The sequence below is a fragment of the Planococcus citri genome, chromosome 1 (genome assembly GCF_950023065.1).
Source record: "Planococcus citri chromosome 1, ihPlaCitr1.1, whole genome shotgun sequence".
Classification (NCBI taxonomy): Eukaryota; Metazoa; Arthropoda; class Insecta; order Hemiptera; family Pseudococcidae; genus Planococcus; species Planococcus citri.
Window position 1 is genome coordinate 14218035 of NC_088677.1, and position 23609 is coordinate 14241643.

Genomic DNA, 23609 nt, shown 5'->3' on the forward strand with positions numbered 1-23609 from the left:
TGTTAAGATGGAATGTACATTAGATTAATAGGAACTACTAAATCTCAGCATGCAGATAAAAGCAAATAGGTACCTACCTTAATTCTACTCTCCTCGGCTATGGGATCTTTAAGGAGGTCCCAGATCCTCACTTGCTTTTACATCCCTGTAAACTAGATGAAATGTACATAATTCGATATCTTACTTACCTTTGTAACTATTTATGAATTAATATCTTACCGTTAGGACTCTAGCTGTTCGGAAAAGCAACATGAAATCATCAATTAATTATGAAAATTACCAAACCTAAAACACAGCGTGTATTCTTATGAAATAACAAACCCGGATATTGTAAATTTTTTAGTTGCAAAATATTCTGCAATCAAAACTCTATCAAATGACAGTGCCACTAACTTCCTGTATATATTGGAAAAAATGTTGGTAATTCAAAATTTTTCTGTTGCTGGGGTCTCCCCTAATCTTGCCCGGACAAGCAAAAAGGATCATGTGCAACATGGACCTAACTGGTCATGGGAGTGAAAAAAGTGTACCTACCTTCGTGAAGTGTTACTTCCTTAATTTACTCATTCATAATTTTTGTGGAGGAGGGGGGATATGTGAGGGAGATGTACTATATTCATACACAAAATTTGAACAAAATTGGTCAAAAAGAACATATTCAACTAGTTTCAACTGCGATTTTCTTCATTTTTACCATTGAAAATTCAACTCTTTTTGGTGTGTAGAGTAGAATATTGAATATTTCACAGTAAGAATGAAGTAAAACGCTGTTGAACACTTGTTCTTTTTGAGCGATTTTGCAGAAATTTTGTGTGTGAATACAGAATTCCCCCCCCCAATATGTTCCCCCCCCCCCCAATGAAATTTCATTGTATTAGGGTTTTTGCTGCTTAGCAGCTCAAAACCCTATTGCAATTTGATTTCAATCATTAGTTTTTTTTCAATTTGTAGCCAATCAGTAAACAGTATTTTGGAGAGACCAATCTATGATTAGTGTTTATCATTGCCAAATCGTTACCTTAATGCCAAATCCGAGTATGTCCAACCAAAAAAACATCGTCGTTTTGCGTCACTGATAAGACTCTGGGAAGCCCTGAATTGAAAAATTTGCATCCGAGTACAGTTGAAATGCACCACCGAAGATGCACGAAGCTGACCGATGTTCAATCAGAACTCAACGAACCCTTCCGAGCGTATCCGAACCTTATCAGTGATGCGTAAAATCGTACTTTTTTTGTATGGACATACTCGGATTTGGCATTAAGGTAACGAAATGAGAGATTTTATAATTTGGATTTGGAATTAGATTGATAATATTACATTTTTAATATTTCTTCTAATGAGATTTTTTCATCAATAATTATGCATTCAACATGTTAACTAATTGCTATTGGCTGAAATCAAATTTATAAAAAAAAAAAACAAACTAAAATGCAAATAACAAAATGCAAACCCCCTTTTGCAATCAGCGAATAGTGGATAGACACCACCAATAATAAACTTCTTCTGAGCGCCATTTTTCAGTTGTTGACTCACAAACAACGGATTATTGAAGCACAAGAGCACCAAATCACCGTCTTAGACGCTGCCCATAATCAACTTATTTTTCTGAGCGTCCTTACTCAGTTGAAAGAGCAACAGAAAAATAATAAAAAACAAAAACGCAAAAAAAAAAGAAATCAGTATTTACCATCCCCTCCCCACAAATTGATGAGCTGAAGTTGACAAACGTGTTCAGTAAGTAAATACACTATCAAATAAAACCAAGAGTCTAGAAAAAACAGAATTAGAATCTAAGAGGCAGTGTATAAGGTGTGCAGCTGTCACTAAAGAGGCAGGTCATACTCACACTGGATCAATGTTGCCTCCAAGCCACCACAGCCTTAGAGCCTTCCTAAAACTACACTTTGAGGCCAACTTAACAGGCTCTGGCAAACTGAGATAAAATGAGACAGACTTAAACCCAAACTGTATGCGGGAGTGATATTTTTTCCAATTTGGTGGTTGTTGAACACCCCTACCACGTCTATGGAATTCACAGCCTAGCTCGAGTGAATATAGTTTTTCAACATTTAGCAATCACAACTGACTGAAGAACTAACAAAAAGCAAAAACTCTTTTGCAATCAGCGAATAGCGGATTGACGCCGCCAATAATTTAAAGAAATATCATAAGTACCAATCAAATGTTTCTCGAAGAATTGAGCGAATTGAAAAGTTCCTCCTGTTGAAGAAATTATTCACAGGAAAAAATATTTTACGAATGGTGCATTTTAGGTACACCTTGTTCCCTCCCATGATGAGATATACACTCTGTATACATTACGGTGGTCCTTAACTACATGGTAAAAAAAAATGTGCGATTTTTTCCGCTCCCACCCCCTAAAGTGGTGACCTCAGGTGAGAAAATAATTCCCTATTTTTTATTTTTTCCATTTTCGAAAAATTCGGGCTGCGGTGGACCCCTCAATTTTCAAAAATTTGAAAAAAACCTAATTCAAAGAAAAATTTTTGAAATTTCAAAATCTCGAGTTCCATCATCTCTCGTCGTCGTCGTCGTAGTCGCGCTCCTTTACAGGAGATAGCGTATACTTCCATCTATATCAGCCGGTTTCTAGCGTATCTGATAGTTTCTTTCAGGGTCTTACAGGGAGAGTTGGCCGGTGAGTTTGTTGTTAGCATCTCCGATCGTTTCCTCCCTCTTGTAGTTCTTCCTTGAATTTTCCCCTGTACCGCTAGCATGAAAATACCGTTTTCTCGTATTTTATGAGCTAGATACTTTAGCTTTCTGTTTTTTATATCTTCTACTACGACTTTCCGCTCCTCTCCTATTCTTGCTAATACTTCCTGGTTGGTGATGAAGTCCTTCCATGAGATCCGTAGTAGCCTTCGATAGCACCACATCTCAAAAGCAGATACTTTCTTCTCGCATTCTGCACTCATGGTCCATGTTTCACAGGAATACTTCAGAACGGTCCATACGTAGCATCGCATAATTCTCTTTCTCAGAGCTAGACTCATCGTTCGATTTCCCAGCACATTGGCTAGGTTGTTAAAGGCGCTTTTTGCCATTCCAATCCGTGATTTAATTTCTTTATGATCTCTACCATCATTATTTATCAGTGCTCCAAGGTATCTGAACTGATTTACATTTTCAATTTCTTGAGTTCCGATGTTGATTTTGACCTCCTTGAAGTCTCCTTTTGTAAATCTCATCACCTTGGTCTTGCCTGCATTTATCTTCATTCCATATTTTAAACCAGCACTGTTGATTTGGTTGATCATTTTCTGCATCTGCGCTTCTGTTTCAGCAAGGATCACTTTGTCGTCTGCGTAGCTTATTTCATTTATTCTCTTGCCGTTGATCTTGAATCCCATTTGTTTGATTCGCGCTTCTCTCATTATTTCTTCTGCGTACACGTTGAACAGCCTAGGTGAGAGGGGGCATCCTTGTCTCACGCCTCTCTTTATACCACATCTATTCTCCGAGTACTCAGTTCCAAACTTGATATTTGCGCTCTGCTCCCAGTACAAGTTCTTGATTATCCGCAGGTCTTTGTCATCGATATTGTATTTCTTCAGGATCTCCAGCATCCTCTCATGGTTGACACGATCAAATGCTTTTTCATAGTCAACGAAGCAAGCAATAATTTCCCTGTTTGCATTCAGTGCTCTTTGGATGATCGCTTTCAGCAGGGCAATTGCATCTCTCGTCCCTTTTTTTGCTACAAAGCCATATTGTGTTTCGCTTAGATTTTCATCTATCTTCTTTTCAATTCTGGCATTTATGATGGATAGTAGTAGCTTTAGAGCATGGCTCATTAATGCGATGGTTCTATATTCAGAGCATTTTTGCGAGTTATTTTTCTTCGGTATTGGTACAAAATTTACTGCTTTGAAGTCCTTAGGCAGTGTACCTTCATCGTATATCTCATTTATAATCTTCAGCAGTTCTTTTTCGTACTCAGGTGTTAGATGTTTAATCAAGTCTACTGGTATGAGATCCTCCCCCACTGCTTTGTGGTTTCTGGCTCTCTTCACCGCATTTCTCAGCTCCCACATTTCGATTTGTGGTGCCTCCTCTGTGGATGAAACTTCCATTTGAGCCGGACGTGTGTCATCTCCATACAGTTCCTGTATGTAGCTGATCCAGACCTCTTCTGTTTCTTGATTGTTAACACAATACTTTCCGTCTTTTCTTCGCATGTATGCTATTCCACTTCTCCTTTTCTTATGGGCAGCCATCATCTGCTTCACTTTGGTATGCATTTCTCTAGAGTTGTGTCTTTTCTCCAGTTCTTCTACTTCTCGACACTTCTCCTCATACCATTCATTTTTGGCCATTCTGCACATTCCCATGATCTTGTGATTTAGTTCTGTGTATTCACTACTTGGTCTGTTTGCATTCCTTCGTTCTTCCATCAGATCCAGTATCTCTTGAGTTATCCATGGTTTGTGTTTTCTTTTATCTTTGAGTGGAATAGACTTTTCTGCTGCTTTTTTAACCTTTCGCTTCCATTCTTGCCACTTCTCTTCAATACCTTGTTCTTCTTCCAACTTGTCTTCCTTTTGTTTTTCCAGTTCTTCTTGGAATTTCTTCTGCACATGCTTTGATTTGATCTTTGCAATGTCAAGTTGTTGGTATTGTTCTTTGCTCTTCTTCTGGCTCTTCATGACTATCTGGCATTTTGCAGCCAGTAGCTTATGGTCAGTGTTGCAGTCAGCACCAGGATATGTATGACAGTTCTTCACCATGTTCTTGAATCTTCTTTTTACAAGAATGTAGTCTATCTGGTTTCTGGCTCGATCTCCAGGACTGACCCATGTGTATAATCTTCTTGCATGTTGTTTGAACCAGGTATTGCATATTATTAGATCGTGTCTTTCTGCGAACTCTACGAGCATTTCTCCTCTTTCATTCTGCTCTCCAAGTGCGTGCTTCCCTGCCACTTGGCTACCATGATCATTCCCGACTTTGGCATTGAAGTCTCCCATCAAAAACACAACATCATTGTTTTTTGAGCAATTCATTACTTCTTCTAGGTCATTGTAGAAGTTATTGATTTCTGCTGTACTGCTTTCTGCTGTTGGCGCATAAACTTGAATTATCACGATTGGTTTTGGCTTGACCTCCAATCTCACAAATATTATCCTCTCTGATTTTGGAATTATGGCACTGATTTTATCGCTGATTCTGGTATGTATTAATATACCCACACCTAGTTCGTGTGTGTCTTTTCCAGCGTAGATCATTTCGTAATCCTTATCTACCCGGTTTCTGCCATTTCCAGTCCATCGGGTCTCGCTTATTCCTAATACGTCGATTTTTAATCTCCTGGCTTCCTTGATTACATTGGCAAGTTGTCCAATTTTATACAAGGTTCGTACGTTCCAGGTTGCGATGTTGATGTTGTTCCGCCTTGTTTTAACTCCGCGTATTCTTAGCACCCTATCCGGCTGCCTTGGCGGATGAGGATCAGCCTGACGGAGACTTAGGGCCATTGCTGAATTGATGTCCATATAATTCTAGGGAGATATAATGGTGTTGGTTTCCCGTTGCCTTCCACCATGGTTTTCTGTTGGGGTTTGCTCCCTTAGCTGAATGTGCCAGTTTTTAGGCGCTGGTATTCGCCTTCTCACTCTGAAGCCCTTGAGCTTCCCTGGGGCTGGAACAAGTGAGTTGTTGGTGTTCTGCAGCTGTTATGCATTCTTGTTTGTAATCCGGTATTTATGTAGAGGTTTGGCCTTCAGCTTGCCACTCCTCCCCGTCGTTCCACCAACTGGAGAATTCTGCTTTGGCCATGTTTATCGATTCCGAGTCCATCGAACAGCAACATGTTACCACCCCGCACGACGTGGACGCGCAGAATACCCCTGGTGTTGTCTTCGCCTTCTCATCTGTCCTCGGGGACTGGCTCCTATTGATGATCCGAGCTACTACCTAGAGACTACCTCTAGCGACAACAACCTATGCCCTCGCGAGGCCCATCATCTCTAGAAGGTCCTTTTTGAGTAAAAAAGCCTCTCATGGCGAATTTAGCCCCCTCCCATGAAAACCAAGCTGACCCCCCACAATGGCTGAAATTCGTATATATTATGTGAGATGTCCTAAAATTGGTTGTTTTTGGTCTTTCCTCCTTCCAACCCCACAAAGTGGTGTCCTTTGGTTAGAAAATAGTTCCCTATTTTTTATTTTTTCCATTTTCAAAAAATTCGGGTTGCGGTGGGCCCCTCAATTTTCAAAAATTTGGAAAAAAACCAATTCAAAGAAAAATTTTTAAAATTTCAAAATTTCGAGTTCCATCGTCTCTAAACGGTCCCTTGTGAGTAAAATAGACTCTCATGACGATTTTAGCCCCCTCCCATGAAAACCAAGCTGACCCCACCAGAAAAGCCAAACTACAAATTTCAGTTATTCTGGTGGGGTCAGCTTGGTTTTCATGGGAGGGGGCTAAAATCGTCACGAGAGTCTATTTTACTCACAAGGGACCGTTTAGAGACGATGGAACTCGAAATTTTGACATTTTAAAAATTTTTCTTTGAATTGGTTTTTTTCCAAATTTTTGAAAATTGAGGGGCCCACCGCAACCCGAATTTTTTGAAAATGGAAAAAATAAAAAATAGGGAATTATTTTCTAACCAAAGGACACCACTTTGTGGGGTTGGAAGGAGGAAAGACCAAAAACAACCAATTTTAGGACATCTCACATAATATACAAATTTCAGCTATTGTGGGGGGTCAGCTTGGTTTTCATGGGAGGGGGCTAAATTCGCCATGAGAGGCTTTTTTACTCAAAAAGGACCTTCTAGAGATGATGGAACTCGAGATTTTGAAATTTCGAAAATTTTTCTTTGAATTAGGTTTTTTTCAAATTTTTGAAAATTGAGGGGTCCACCGCAGCCCGAATTTTTCGAAAATGGAAAAAATAAAAAATAGGGAATTATTTTCTCACCCGAGGTCACCACTTTAGGGGGTGGGAGCGGAAAAAATCCCAACTTCAAAAATAAGGACCACCCTAGTATACATAACCTTTTTTGTTTGTCTCGGCCAGGGCTACCAAACTGACGGAATATTCGGAAACTTTGATGGTGGGTAGTATAGGTACACCCTGTACCATAATTTAAAATAAGGTACACGACAAAATAGTATCCCATTTTCCATCTCAAAATAATAATTCATCGAATAAGAGATCTCGAAAATTAAACCATCTAAAAATACCCACTCTCTTTGTATACATCTCACTTCTCATCAACATCCCACCATTTCCTCGAACCCTTTCGCTATTATTTACCCTGGCGTTGTCATTTTCGCGAAAATTAAAAACAAAAAAAAACACGAAAATTGAAACGCTTCGCTACGGATTTATATCAAAACCATATTATTCGCAGGTAGCAGACATTTTGCATTAAAAATGGTCGATTCAATTTCACAATTATCTCCTACGTAATGTTTCGTTTCTCTTTTGGCATTTTTAAACATTCAAAAGAAAGAAAAACTCTTTCGCCAGTTTATTAATTTTTTATGGAAATTCTCACAGCAATGTTGCTGCGCGAGAAAGTGACGAAGATATTTTTTTATTTCGTTAAAAATGAGAAGAAGAAAAAAAAAGTCATGCTCGTTAATCTCACAGGCGTGAAAATTTCTTCGGTATTTAAAAAAAACAGCCGGCTGAGAAAAAAACATTGTAGAAGATGAGAACGTCCAAAGTGGTAATTTTGTTTAAAATTTAATAAAGAAAAAAGAGCTCTACGATTGCTGCGATGTCAAAAAGCATAGAAAAATCGTATCTTGGTATACTCGCGACGAATACAATGGAAAAATTACCTACGCCATTTTATATATAAAAAAGTATACGTTCGCGTAGGGAGAAATCGGCGGCGCGACAAAAAAATTAACCAAGTTGGCAATGATGAGTTTGGAAATTTAAATTAAATTTTACAACGCAGTTACGAGTACTTTTTGCGACAATCTCCGCAATAGGTATATAAAAAATTTGCAGCGAGATGAAAACGTACAGTTTGGGAGAGATAGGTACCTCTAAAACGTTAAATTCGCTCGTTAAACTTGTTTGATTCCCAAACGAAGCACGTGAAATTATCTCAGTCGTCGAATAAACTTAAGCTCTAGCTGCGTGAAAGTAAAATCGAAATTGAAAAAGACGCTTTCGAGTTACCATTAGAATTGCATACCGAACGACGAAGAAGAAGGAAATTCCTGCTACGTTCTCGTTTGTGATTTAAAAGTTGAACTTTTAGCCAAGCAACGTTACCTCTGGTGAATTTTTATTATAGACGTATCGTCTCATCGTCGTAAAAATTAATTGTCGAGTATTTGCACACGACGAGCTTGTTTTTAACAATTCACAAAGGTGAATGGTTGACATTTTGCTTTAAGTGAAGTAACTCGGCTGCATTATCCCAAGAGCTGGCTTCTTTTTTTTGCCCTACACCAATTTTCTTTTCATTTATATAAAGAAACGCGAGGTTGAAGAACTCGGTTTCATTTTAATGAGCGCACTTACCCGTATAAAAATGTTAGCCAGACTATTCGACGTATACATAGTTATCGGATTCACTCGCAGTCTCCTCATCATCATCAGCATACTATAACCTCATTTTATACGACACTATACACAACTCGACTCGAAGAAAAATTAACGACGCTGAAGGGTTAGATGGAAATTTCGAAAATTTAATCCTATTACAAGATAGCATGAAATTTTTTTTCATGCTGATTAAAATCGAATGAAAATTTTTCGTCGTCGAACAAATTAAAAAGTGAAAGTAATTCGTTTAATTTCGCGTCTTTTTAGATTTTTCGTAATATAAAACCGCACACCCCCTCTCTCTTCCCTCTTGCCCCTGGCCCTTCTCTTTGAGCAAATATACGCTCACGTCAGGTTTGAGCTGCGATGTGGTTTATAGTAATCGTTAAAATTTGTCAACATAGAAATAAAAAGAGGATTTTCAAAGCGTTACCAGCGATAAATTTTACTCCTCGTGTTGTAAAAACAAGCAATTTAGAATAATATACTCTTTTTTAGTTTACATTCGGTCGACGCTTTTAGGGATTTTTTTTTTTTCGTAACACGAGCTGCTTTTCGATGTTACTCAGCTGCATGACATGTACTCGTATATATAGCGAAGGTTTTCGATAATTATTTTGAAAAAGTTGCGCTTCGTGGGACAATTTTTACGAATTTTCAGACGTGATGTATTAGAATGCCACTTTTGTAGCTATACGTATGTCGATGTCGATGTGTATAGTCTGATATATTATTGTGTGTTTTGTGTCTGTACATATTCGAAATACCTATCTCAGCCAATTTCATGTACGATGAGATAGTTTGTACGAGCTTTAGAACCACACGTAGCTATATTTTTTTGGGTAAACGTGGCACGAGAGATGGTTCTTTTGAACGCCGAGTTATGTTTTTATTGAAAACGAATGACGAAAACGAGTGAAATATTTTCAAGATGTTGGAAAAAAGTGAAGGTGGCAGGCAGATTGAATCGAAATGGGTGAATTCTGTTTTGCAACTGATAAAAAGATCATAAAGAGATATATTAGTAATTTACTATTGGATGTAATCATTGTGGCTACTGCTTTGGTATAATTCATTTTTTTTTTTTTTTTATTAAAAAGTGCTAATCCAGGTACAGGTTTCCCTTATTCTCATCGATATGTTCATACAAAGTGAACACCCTTCTTATTATAGCTCGATTTTAATTTTTATTATTGCTATACCTTTTCTCATTTTGATTCACTGAAAAAAAAAACCAATAAAAATTACTATTTCAGTACAGTAACCGGATCCAATCCAAAAATAATAGTGATTTTTACTCCGCCAAAAAATACATTTTACTATAGAATTAGGTAAAATTTATTACTCTCATAGTAAAATTTACTAATCTCATAGTAAAATTTACTAATCTCATAGTAAAAATCGCAATATTTTTGAATGGGATCCGGTTACTGTATGAAATAGTAAAAATTATCCATAATTTTTTTTTCCGTGTTGGAAAAACGACGCCATGTTTTTTAAAAACTTGAATGAGTCTTGGAATAGTTTGAGTTTCTGAACCTCCTGGACCAATTGAATTTGAAATGCAATACTGCTTTCAGCCCTCTATACCGAGCCCTTGAAGATTGACGGTTTGCGAAAATGATAATTTCACATCCTTTTTATAGCACTTCCACTTCGCTCCATTAAAAATTCTTCTTGTAAAAAACCAACGCTGAATTCGTGTTCAGAGGCTTAAAATACCCCGATTACCAAACTTTTCACGATTGTTTCGATCAAATTTCCAAAATTCATATTTTTTCACTCATTTTAGTGGATGCAAAAAAAAATCGAGCAAAAAAAATGAATTTGTAGGCAGTTTGATAAAAATGATTGTGAAAAGTGTGGTACTTAATCGAGGTATTTTGGCCAGCTGAACACGAATCCAGCGGTGGTTTTTCATAAAAGGGAATATTTATAACGATGGAAAAGTGCTTTCAAGTTGATAAAAAATTGTGATTTCCACGATCCATCAATCTTCAAGCGCTTGGAAGAAGGCTAAGAGTGGTATGAAATTTGAATTCAATGGGTGTGGGAGCTTCAGAAACTCAAGTCGCAACCTTTGAGATGGTAGGATGGAGGGGTGGGGTTAACCGGGGGTTTGTTTAGGTTGTACTATCCAGAAGTGACAATAAATCACGATTTATTCGAAAATGACCCCACTTCAAGGGTCTCTCTGGCTCAGCTCCCTGAACAGCTGGTGGTCTCAACATTTTTTTGGGTGGTCTCCCACTCAAAGTGAACTTCCCCATTAATTTTCTTTGAAATTCAGGACATATTTTAATTGTGAAAGGAAAGTGTTTTAATCATTACTTACCAAACTTTTTGAATCGGACAAAAGAGAATGAAAAATGGTAAGTAACAGAAAATGCCTCCTGAAAAAATTTCAAATGCAGAATTTCTTTTTTTTGATTTTTTTGGCTAATTTTAAAAAATTCAACTTTAGCCCATAGTTTTTTCTAAAAAAAATTTTTGAATCAAATTTTTACTTGAAAATCTGAAATTTGGTTAGTAGCTCATTTTTGACCCATCTATGAAGTTGAGCTTTTTTTCGTTGAAGCGTGTGCGAATGATGATATTATTTGAATAATTTTTTTGAAAAATCATTGGAGAAAATGTTGGATTTAAGGTAGCACAAAAACATTTTGAAAATGTGTGTCTAAATCAATCGAAAGGATTACAAAGATGATAAAGTCAGGCTTATATAGACGCTAAATTTCATTTTAACTCGTTTTACAGCATTTTTTCAAAAACTGGAGAAATTGAATTCCACCTGGAGACTCAGCTGATGGATAGAAACCATCACCAATCGACTCAGAGAGGTCAAAAATAGGGTACAATCGAACTTCAGCCTTTTGTGTGAATTTAATCAAATTTTGATTTTTTTTTCGTGAAGATTGTGATAGATTTGAATTTGAGTGAAATATTTTCAAGATGTTGAAAAAGAGCGAAGGTGGCAGGCAGACTGAATCGAAATGTGTGAATTTTGTTTTGCAAATTTAAAAAAAAAATCATGAAGAGATAAATTAATAATTTACTATTGCTTATTCCTTATCTACAAACTTGAATAGTATGACACATCTTTTCTTCACGTTTTTGAATTCTTTCATTTGGCTACTTATATCCAGATCAACTTTATCCGGGTCTTTCTCTTCTTCGCTGTCTGCATTTGATCCAAGCAACTACACAAGATCATTGGATTTTAGTACAGTCGGTAAGGGGTTGAACCTGAACAAAATTGCCACAAAAGATTTTTTTGCTTTAAAAGGTCTAGGATGGTGTCCTAAACAACATATCCGGAGCCGCCCCCGATCCACCTGGTGCGTTCCCCCCCACAGTGGGTTTTAGCCCCCCAAAACACGTTTTTCGCAATTTTCTCCCCCGCATTGCATTTATCGAAAAATATGTGGTTAATAAAATAATCTACGTCAAATTTCCGATCTAATGATGTATCAACTTTCCTTGTACGTTCAAGGGGGGTGGAACTACAGCCATTCAAAAAAGGGGGGTTTCTTGAAAAATACATAAAGGCTATAGGCGCCTAAGAGGGGTGAAATGGTCTCCGAAAGCGTTCGAGTTGATATTAGCATGGAAGGTGAGTACCATTGAGACACTTCCGCATGAAAAATGTCAGATCCACACCCCCTCCCATTTTTGAGGTACCCCCCTTTTCTGAAATTTCAATAACACTTTTCTCAGCCCCATTTCAACCGATTTTGAAGATTTTTCAGTATGTTGTGGACATCCTTAAAAGGACCCTCACAAAAATTTTCAGCCACCTCCCCTCATATTTACCTCTCAAAATGGCGTTTTAAAGTTATTTTATGCTTTTTAACAATAGTCAAATTTGGGGGGCGAACTACTCTGGAGAGGGCTAGATGAGTGTAGCAAAAAATCTGACGTCATATTCGTGCTCAGCGGTATCGAATCATAAGAAAACGACATCCTATTCATTGATACTTAGTTATTTCCCCAAAAATTCCCATTTTACCCCAACCCCCCTACGTCACATTTTTACGCTATTTTGAGGGGTAAATATGAGGGGAGGTGGCTGAAAATTTTTGTGAGGGTACCTTTTAAGGATGTCCACAACATACTGAAAAATTTTCAAAATCGGTTGAAATGGGGCTGAGAAAAGTGTTATTGAAATTTCAGAAAAGGGGGGTACCTCAAAAATGGGAGGGGGTGTGGATCTGACATTTTTCATGCGGAAGTGTCTCAATGGTACTCACCTTCCATGCTAATATCAACTCGAACGCTTTCGGAGACCATTTCACCCCTCTTAGGCGCCTATAGCCTTTATGTATTTTTCAAGAAACCCCCCTTTTTTGAATGGCTGTAGTTCCACCCCCCTTGAACGTACAAGGAAAGTTGATACATCATTAGATCGGAAATTTGACGTAGATTATTTTATTAACCACATATTTTTCGATAAAATGCAATGCGGGGGAGAAAATTGCGAAAAACGTGTTTTGGGGGGCTAAAACCCACTGTGGGGGGAACGCACCAGGTGGATCGGGGGCGGCTCCGGATATGTTGTTTAGGACACCATCCTAGACCTTTTAAAGCAAAAAAATCTTTTGTGGCAATTTTGTTCGGGTTTACCCCCATAAAGTGCTTTACCAACTGTACTATTTGTATCAGACTTGAAACCTATCAATCTGTATTTACTTTTCAGTGGACGTGCAAAGTCCAAACATTTTCTATTGCTATAAACCATCTCCAGCTTATAGGTGTTGGTATAGACAAAAATTTAGAATTTTTGGTACTTGTGAAGTTTCGAGCCTATCCATTACAAAAAAAAGGGACTCAGCTTTATATAGTATTATGTGGAGTTAGTCCAGGAAGCTGCCTAAGAGTAAGTGAGAGGTGATTTCTGCAGGCTTGCATACAATATCTTGATGAATCAGTTGCTGCATTGCATCAGATAATCATTAGACTACACTACTTCATCATAGCTCAATTTGGAATCCAGTGACAAAAATTGACTTACTTTTTAAGTACAGGTGTTTGTATGATAAAACCACAGTATTTTTAGTTGGGCAAGTTTTGAGTCTACCCATTACAAAAAAAAGGGACTCAGCTTTATAGTTGGAGTTTGCCCCTGCAGCTGGCTAAGAGTAAACGAGAGGTGATTTCGGCAGGCTTGGATACCCTGATGAACCAGTTGCTGCATTGCATCAGCTAATCATTCGACTACTTCATCATAGCTCAATTTGGAATCCAGTGACAAAAATTGACTTACTTTTTCTTTTGCTTAAGTACAGGTGTTAGTAACGCAAAATTTCTCTATTTTTAGTTCGGCAAGTTTCAAGCTGACCCATTACAAAAGAAAGGGAATCCGCTTAATAGTATTATATGGAGAGTTGGTCCCGGTAGCTAGCCAAGAGTAAGTGAGAGGTGATTTCTGCAGGCTTGGATACAATATCGGATCTTGATGAACCAGTTGCTGCATTGCATCAGCTAATCACTCTACTACTTCATCATAGCTCAATCCGAAATCTAGTGATAAAAATTAACTTACTTACTTTTTCTATTGCTCACGTACAGGTATTCCTTGTAGATAAAATTTATGATTTTTTTGGTTCAACAAGTTTCAAGCTTACCCATTACAAAAAAAGGGGACTCAGCTTTATACTAGTATTATATGGAGTTAGCCCTGGCAGCTGGCTAAGTGAGAGGTGGTTTCTGCAGGCTTAGATACAATATCTTGATGAACCAGTTGCTGCATTGCATCAGCTAATCATTCGACTACTTCATCATGGCTCAATTTGGAATCCAGTAACAAAAAGTATTCGAGTATCGTGACTATGGACTGGAGCCTCCCCAATCAGCTGCCTCCAACCTTCTCTGTCTTCAGTCTGTCTGGTGCACTCCCTGAGGGTGAGCCCTGTAGCCTTTTCGACAAGGTCAGTGTACCTTGTGGGCAATCTCCCGCGCGACCTTTTCCCCTTTATTTGTCCTTGTACAGTCAGCTTCTCTAGGTTGTTAAGTTTAGCTTTTTTTCCTCCAAGCATGACGTACAAAGGATGATTTTTGAATTTTTTTTTTCAAGTCACCGCAAAAAATGTTGGATTAGAACTAGCACAAAAATATTTTGAAAATGTGTGCCAAAATCAATCGAAGGGTCACAAAGATGATAAATTCAAGCTTATAGGTGCTGAATTTTTTTCCCCTCTATTTTACAGCGTTTTTTTCAATCAACTCAGAGGTCAAAAATAGGGCACAATATGCATGACGTACAAAGGATGATTTTTGAATATTTTTTTTTTCAAGTCATCGCAAAAATTTTTGGATTAGAACTAGCACAAAAATATTTTGAAAATGTGTGCCAAAATCAATCGAAAGGGTCACAAAGATGATAAATTCAAGCTTATAGGTGCTGAATTTTATTTTCACTCTATTTTACAGCGTTTTTTTCAACCAACTCAGAGGTCAAAAATAGGGCACAATCAAATTTTCAGCGTTTTGTGCGAATTTAATAAAATATTGATTTTTTTTGTGAGGAATATGGGCCAAATTTTAATTTCAAAAAATTCTCCAAAAATTGAGAAATGAGTTTCAACTTTTGATATTTTTGTTGATGGTGTGATTTACTCGTACCTACCTACGACACGATTTCAATTCCTTTTTGTGTGATTGAATAAATTTTGTAATTTTTGGGATAGATACTTCTCTTGTGAGCAACTACTCCAAAAATACTTACCTAAATGCAATCAAATTAAAAAATTGAGTTATACCGACGAGGAAATTTTCTGTGCTACTACTCTCAAATTCGAATGAAACCGAGCTAGATCGACAAAAGCATCTCCTAAAACCCCCGTAAACAAAATTTCAAAGTGCTTGCTGAAATTTATTTCAAAATTTTAGCGAATTTTCAAAATTGAAAAAAAAAAACAGAAAAACTTTCGGTCATATCTATCTCTTAATTAGGAAATGAAAAATTGTGGAACCATGAATTCATAATCACTAAAATTTGTGAAATGAAACTAATGCAGTACCTAGGTACAAACTAGAGAGCTACTTTGAATGTTGAAAGCTGCAAAAAAATTGAAAGTAACCAATAAGCTATTGGTAGGTATCATAAGCAATGCAGAAATCCTCTTACAATCAGCGAGTTGGTGATTTTAAAAGCTGCTCGTCAATAACATATACTTGGTGGTCATGATGGGCTCTTTATTTTTTTTCAAACAAAATGAACCACATGTGAATAATTTTTTAATCCCTCCTTCAGCTACTAAAAACTATTAGTTTTGTACCATTCTGGAGCTTTCGGCGAATTTTCAATTCTTTCAGAAATTTCAAATTGTATTGGAAAAATTGAAAATGAACTCGAGTAAGTATCTACCTGTAACTTTGGTTGGCACTTACGTATTGAAAAGCCCAAGTTATGTTTATTAGCCCTTACGATGCTATTTGCATAATTTTTGGAGAAGACAGAAAACTCGTTGGAGGCTGCAGAGTGGCCTAAAACTGGTGTTTTTTGAAGTAGCAGGTGAAGGAAGGCCCAGGTGAAATGTAGGAATCATTTCTATCAGTTTTTTATCATTTGAAGAAAGAAAAATACGATGCAATGAAAAAGTTGAAAAATCGGAAATCGCGTATAAAATACAGGTTTTCTAATTTTTTAAATTTACGTCAAAAATCAAAATCACTTGAAAAAATAATTTTAGCCATTGGAATTTGTGTTACTATGATGCACGTCCACGTTTTTTATATTTTTTGCCTTTTAAAAAGGAAGATGAAGATGACGGGTGGGGGGGGGGCAATTTAATTATATTTTTGTGTTGAGTTATTTGAAAAATACTTTTAGAATTGGGCAGCTATCTTCGTAAGGTCATCGTTGAACAAGAAAGTAATTTTTATAATACTTTGTTTAAAAGGTTATAAGTAACTTGAATTGATTGAAAATCAGTTATTTTTCATACATGGTTAAAAGGATTAGAAACAGTTTTGGTTTGGCAAGTTTGATTTTTTAAACTTTTAAAAAATTTAGAAAATACAAAAGAAAAAAATTCACCCTTTTAGCACCTATAGCTGAAATTTTCATGAAAATTTGGTCCGCGATGTTGCAACTTTTTCGAATTTATTCGAGGTCCCTGAACCCGAAAGATACGTTAAAATTGGACCTCTGTTTGACATTTTTGAGAGAAACAAAAGTTTTCTGCAAAAAATACATAATCTTTTTTCAGCAAAGATGGGACGAGCCGCATTTACGAGTAGTTAGTTACTGGCATCGGAATCGCAGTATTTTTATTGTCATTTCTTCTGATTTTCTTTCAGATTCGTGAGGCTCGCTTTGCAAAAAATAAGTGAATGTTTGAACTGATCGCTCTGGAAAACCTCGTTCACGATCACGCCAAGGATTCTGATTTTTTGACATTTTTTACAAAGTTTAAAGGCGTTGGCATCTTCCACCTTAGGAATGCCCAGGACAAATAAACAAGTCTCGTTGAACCAAAATAAATACTTACAGACTTGAAAAAAACAAAAGGGGCGCTATGTTTCTCATAGTACCTAATAATCTTGAAGAAGAGGGGCGAATGATCAGCTATGAAGTTACCAGCTGCTCCTTTTCTACCCCTTGAGTTAATGTCGGAGATAAATAGTAATCCGACATGAACTATACTAGGTCTTCTTGAATGACCAGGAGGTCAACTTCATCGATGAATAAACGTTCTTGTTTCACTCTCCGGCTCTTAAAATAATAATAATTAATGCATCTCGCCAATAAAGTACTGAATCGATAGTCGGGAATATTTTTGGATTCGTCGGATTTGTTGGCAAAAAAATTGGCGAACTTATTGTCTATACTTTTTTGTTTTAAATATGCACGAATTTTCTACTCCTGGCGCTTGGATTATTTCCTTAATTGGTGCTAAAACATTATGCAAAAATTGCCCATGATTGTAAATTTCCACAGAGAAGTTGGTAACTGGGTATCGGTTCTTATAGAAGGCTAGTTTAATGTGCCTTCTCTTAACATTATCTGGGAAGTAAGTGGGGTACTAGACCTCTTAGCCAAGGTACCTAAGGAGTAAAGGCTTTTGTCATAATTTATGTGGGCAGTTTCCACAATGTACATAAGTTAGCCTTGGCAGCTGGCTAAGTGTGAGGTGGTTTCTGCAGGCTTATGGATACTCGTACAATATTTGCTGCATTGCGTCAGCTACTCACTCTATTAGTTCATAAAATTATCATAGTTCAATTTGGAATCCAGTGACAAAAATTAGCTTACTTTCCGTATGTATACTTCCATATTTTTTTGTTCATCCAGAGTACAGGGTAGATGTAAACTATGTCTGGTTCTTTGGCTATGTTATGTTCTAACATCTCAATTAGGCCTTCTAACCTTTTCTAACTGGTGATTAGAGGGTTTGTAATTTGACCCTATGAATTTTGGAATTTTGTTGGGGACCGATAAACCTCAACTTAATGCCCAGTAGTTTTTCAGCTGTCTTTTCTGATATAGCATTCATTGTTTATAGCACCAGAATATAAGTGTACAAGTAATTTATTATCCGTGAATGTAAGTAGTATGACATTTATGTTTTCACATTTTGGAATTCTTTCATTTGGCTAATTACATCCGGTGATCTGGATCAACTTTGTCCAGGTCTGTCCCTTCTTTGCTGTCTGCATTTGATCCATTAGACTTGATTGTCATTGTTTGACTTTTGCCTGTGGTTATGAATGCCACAGGCAAATACACAGGATCATTGTACCTATGTATTTGAATCAGACTTGAAGCCTCCCAATCTGTACTTGACTAAGGTAGGAGTGAAGGCTTTCTCAGTTCTGCAAAGTCCAAGCATTTTCTATTGCTATATACCATCTCCAGCTTACAGTTGTTGGTATAGATAAAAATTCAGAATATTTGGTTTGTCAAGTTTTGAGCCTACCCATTACAAAAAAAGGGGACTCAGCTTAATAGTATTAAGTATATGGAGAGTTGGTCCCAGCAGCTGGCTAATAGTAAGTGAGAGGTGATTTCTGCAGGCTTGGATACATATCTTGATGAACCAGTTGCTGCATTGCATCAGCTGATCATTCAACTACTTCATCATAACTCAATTTGGAATCCAGTGACAAAAATTGATTTACTTTTTCTTTTGCCTGTGTATAGGTGTACCTATTGGTTAGAAAAAAATTTTGTATTTTTAGTTCGGCAAGTTTCAAGCTGACCCAGCTTTATAGTATTATAATAGGGTGTTAGTCCAAGAAGCTAGCTAAGAGTACTAAGTGAGAGGTGATTTCTGCAGGCTTGGATACAATATATTATTGATTAACCAGTTGCTGCATTACATCAGCTAATCATTCGACTACTTCATCATAGCTCAATTTGAGATCCAGTGATACAAATGAACTTACTTTTTCTATTGCTTAAGTACAGGTTTTTGATAGATGAAAATGTAGCATTTTTGGTTCAACAAGTTTCGATCTTACCCATTACAAAACAGGGGACTCAGCTTTATACTAGTATTATAGGGCGTTAGTCCTGGCAGCTGGCTAAGTGAGAGGTGATTTCTGCAGGCTTAGATACAATATCTTGATGAACCAGTTGCTGCATTGCATCAGTTGTTAATCATTCGACTACTTCATCATGGCTCAATTCGGAATCCAGTAACAAAAATTAGCTTACTATGTATTTGTAGGAGAGAGGTCGTTGGTTCGATTCTACCTAGAGCTGCAAGTTTTATCATGTAATGTATCTATTGTAGTGCATTTAACATCTATTACAGGTTAAGCTCCAAGTACCAGAACAGCAGAGGTAACAGAAATGCACGCCGGTATCTAAGATCTGTAACTGGTTTGAGCACCTATAGGTAGCTGATTATTGAACTGAAGGTTGTGAAAACTGGGCTAGCGAAGTATTAGCTACTTTATAGATAGCATAGCGTTACCTTAATGCCAAATCCGAGTATGTCCATGGTACCAAAAAAGTACGATTTTACGCGTCACTGATAAGGTTTGGATATGATTGGAAGGGTTCGATGAGTTCTGATTGAACATCAGTCAGCTTCGTGCATCTTTGGTGGTGCATTTTAACTGTACTCAGATGCAAATTTTTCAATTCAGGGCTTCCCAGAGTCTTATCAGTGATGCAAAACGACAATTTTTTTTGGATGGACATACTTGGATTTGGCATTAAGGTAACGATAGAAAACAACGGGAATCTACCTCACGCGCTCTATCTTTTTCTGCAGAGATGTACTTGACTTTTCAAATTTCAATATTAGTGATTTGGGATCTATTTTCGACTGTTTGGGGGTCCTAGGGAAAGTTTATTTGAAAAATTAGACATCTGTTCAGACGTTTTTTTTGTCATTTGAAAGAAGAAGGACCTAAAAATCATTTTGTTGTTGCTCATATTTATAAAAATGAAGTTTTGTTTACATTTATCGAATCATTTTTGGGATCCTAAATTCTGAAATTGAGCTGTTGAAATTTCTACTAGGACTACTTACCTCAAGGAACATGTGGCCCAAAAAAAAGTGCTCCCAAATAAAAATATGACTTCTTGTATCTGTACTCCAGTACATATTGAGTACGATCGACCTTTTCTTAGTACCTATTTTCATTCAACAAGATATCTACCTACCTAATAAAAATATCATATGTTTCAAATTTAGAGAGTACTTACTCTATTTTTTTCTTATTCATCAATCACTAGTATCCGAGCATCATGACTATGGAGCCTCCCCAATCAGCTGCCTCCAACCTTCTCTGTCTTAGGTCTGTCTGGTGCACTCCCTGAGGGTGAGCCCTGTAGCCTTTTTGACAAGGTCCGTGATTGAATAAATTTTGTAATTGTTGGGATAGGTACTTCTCTTGTGAGTACCTACTCCAAAAATACTTACCCAAATGCGATCAAATTAAAAAATTGAGTTATACTGACGCGGAAATTATCTGAGCTACCAGTCTCAAATTCTAATGAAACTGAGCTAAATCAAAAAAGCATCTCCTAAAACGCCCTGTAAACAAAATTTCAAAGTGCTTGCTGAAATTGATTTTACAATTTTAGCAAATTTTCAAAAATGAAAAAAACAAGAAAAACTTTTGGTCATATATCTCCTAATTGAGAAATGAAAAATTGTGGAACCATAAATTCATATAATCACTAAAATTCATGAAATGAAACTAATGCAGTACCTAGGTACAAGCTAGAATGCTACCTTGAATGCTGAAAGCTGAAAAAAATGTAAAAGTAACCAATAAGCTGTAGGTAGGTATCATAAACAATGCAGAAATCCTCTTACAATCAGCGAGTTGGTGATTTTAAAAGCTGTACGTTAACATCTTCATGATGAACGCTTCATTTTTTTTTCAAACAAAATGAACCAGTGTGAATAATTATTTATTCCTTCTTTCAGCTACTAAAAACTATCAGTTTTGTACCATTCTGGAGCCTGCAGCAAATTTTCAATTCTTTCGGAAATTTCCAATTTGTTTGGAAAGGTTTAAAAAAAATGAACTTGAGTAAGTAAGTATCTACCTGTAACTTTGGTTTGCACTTATTGAAAGGCCCAAAGGTATATGTTTATTAGCTCTTTCGATGCTATTTGTATAATTTTTGGAGAAGACAGATAAAACGTTGGAGGCTGCAGAATGGCCTAAAACTGGTTGTTTTTGAAATAGCAGATGAAGGAAGGTCCGGGTGAAATGAAGTACCTAATAATTTCTATTAATTTATCTTAATTGAAGAAGAAAAATACAATGAGCAATGAAAAAGTTGTAAAATCGCCCATAAAATATACAGCTTTTTTAAATTTCTGGAATTTTATAAAATATGCATAAGTACGTCAAAATTAGTCCAAAAAATAATTTTGGCTGTTGGAATTTAGGTTACGGGGGATTGAAGACGTCAGAGATCGAAGCATACCAATTCGAAAGATTTCCTCGTGAGTACAAATGAAACTTATGTGTTTGTTTGAATCTTTCATTCCTCAGGCCTCCGAATAACAAATGAACCCTTCTTCATGGACGGATGTCGATTAATTGTGCTCGGGATTTTTCATGTTCACTACCTACACTTATGGATAATTTGTATTGAAAATTGGCAGAGCACATGTTGTATTAAAAAAAAGTTGCAATTTTTTTTGATTTCCTCAATGTAGGTACCTACAGGTACGATACACTTTCAAGTTTTCTATTCTTTGCCTTTTAAAAAGGAAGAGGAGGACTTGGGGTACAATTTGATTAAATTCGTGCTTTCTTGAATAAGTAGTAAATCGTGGCTTGAATTATTTAAAAAATACTTTCAGAATTATTGCGCATCTATCTCCGTGAGGTTATATCGTTGAGCCAGAAAGTAATTTCTATACCCAATACTAAGTTTGAAAGGTTATAACTTGAATTTATTTAAAAAATTCAGTAATTTTTCATACTTGGTTTGAAGTATAGTTTTGGTTTGACACCAGTTCAAGCATCTTTATATATTGATTTTTTAAACATTGAAAAAAATTGAAAAAATACAAAAGAAAAAAATTTACCCTTTAGGTAGGTATTACGCCCGAGTTCTTCAACCAGTTCTTCGTTTTGGTTTAAATTTTAGCCGCAAATTTTGGTTTGAGAGCATGAGATTTTATTACTTTTTCAAATTTATTCGAAGACCCTGAACCCGATAAATAAATACGTTAAAATTGGACTTCTGTTCGACATTTTTGAGAGAGACAAATGTTTTCAGCAAAGAATACCTTATCTTTTTTCGGGAAACATGGGACTAGTGTCATTTAGTATACTGGCATCGGAATCCGCAGTATTTTCACCGTCATTTCTTCTGATTTTTTTGGGGGATTCAGAAGATCTAAATTGAGAAGTGCTAAATAAGCAAAATTTGAAATAGAATTTTTATCAATTAACAGATGAACGAGGACCCAAGCACAATTTTGAATGAAAAGATCCTCTCTCAAAAAATAAATGAGAAGATAGGTATTGGGCGAGTTATTTAGAAAATTCGCGTATAAATTCGATTGTGACATACCTTTTGTCAAGACTGTAATTTTCGAATTTATTATTCTGAAATTTCGATGAATTCATTTTTCACCAAATTTTTTCATGTGCACTGATGAGAGTCTTGGATTTCAGTTCCGAGTCGAAAATTGTTGTATGTAATTGAGTATAACTTTTTGAAGTGTCGATGTGATGGGTAGATCTCCCAAAGTCAAAAATATTTTTCTGATTTACTTTTCATAAAACCTTCATTTTTGAGAATATGTGGTTTCTCGTATCTCGTGCAACTTTTTTTTAGGTAGTGATACTTTCAAATCTGATAGTTACATTCACGTCCGGTCACCAGACACCTTCTATGAATGATACGAAAAAGAAAAATTATCTTACCTTTGAAGGAAAATGTAGGTACCTAATTTTTCTAACTCCTCTACTTTTAATTTGCGAGTACGTACACCAAAGTAAAAAATATATTCTGATTCACTTTTCAAAAACTTTCATTTTTGAGAATGAGTATGTGCCTAATTTTATGTAGGTACAATCACTTTTTTTTGGGTAGTGATACTTTCAAATCGAAAATTTACATTTCAGTCCAATCACCGGACACCTTACATAAATGACAATGAAAAAGAAAAATTACACTCTTACCTTTGAAGAAAAGTAGTATGTACTAATGCGTTTATTTCGACTTCCGACAGTAGACATACCTAGTTCTCTAAATAGGTAGGTAGCCTGTCAAAAATTTATGTCTGCTTTTTTCTTTAAACTGCAGTCATGCATGTCCCACTACAATTTTTTTCACTTCTTCATTTTCTTTTCAAATCATAAGACGTAATGAAATCGGCTTTGAGGCTTGCTTCCAAAAAAATCGGGTAATGTTTGAACTGATCATTTTGGAAAACCTCATAAACGATCATGCCAAAGGTTTCCGATTTGTTGACATTGTTGACCAAATTTAATGGCATTGGCATCCTCAAGCTTAGGAATTTTTAGGAAAAATAAGTATACAAATCTCGCTAAACGAAAATAAATACTTACTACAGACTTGAAAAATTATCATCAGCAAATTAATCACGAGTTGCAGTGGTGTAGCCAG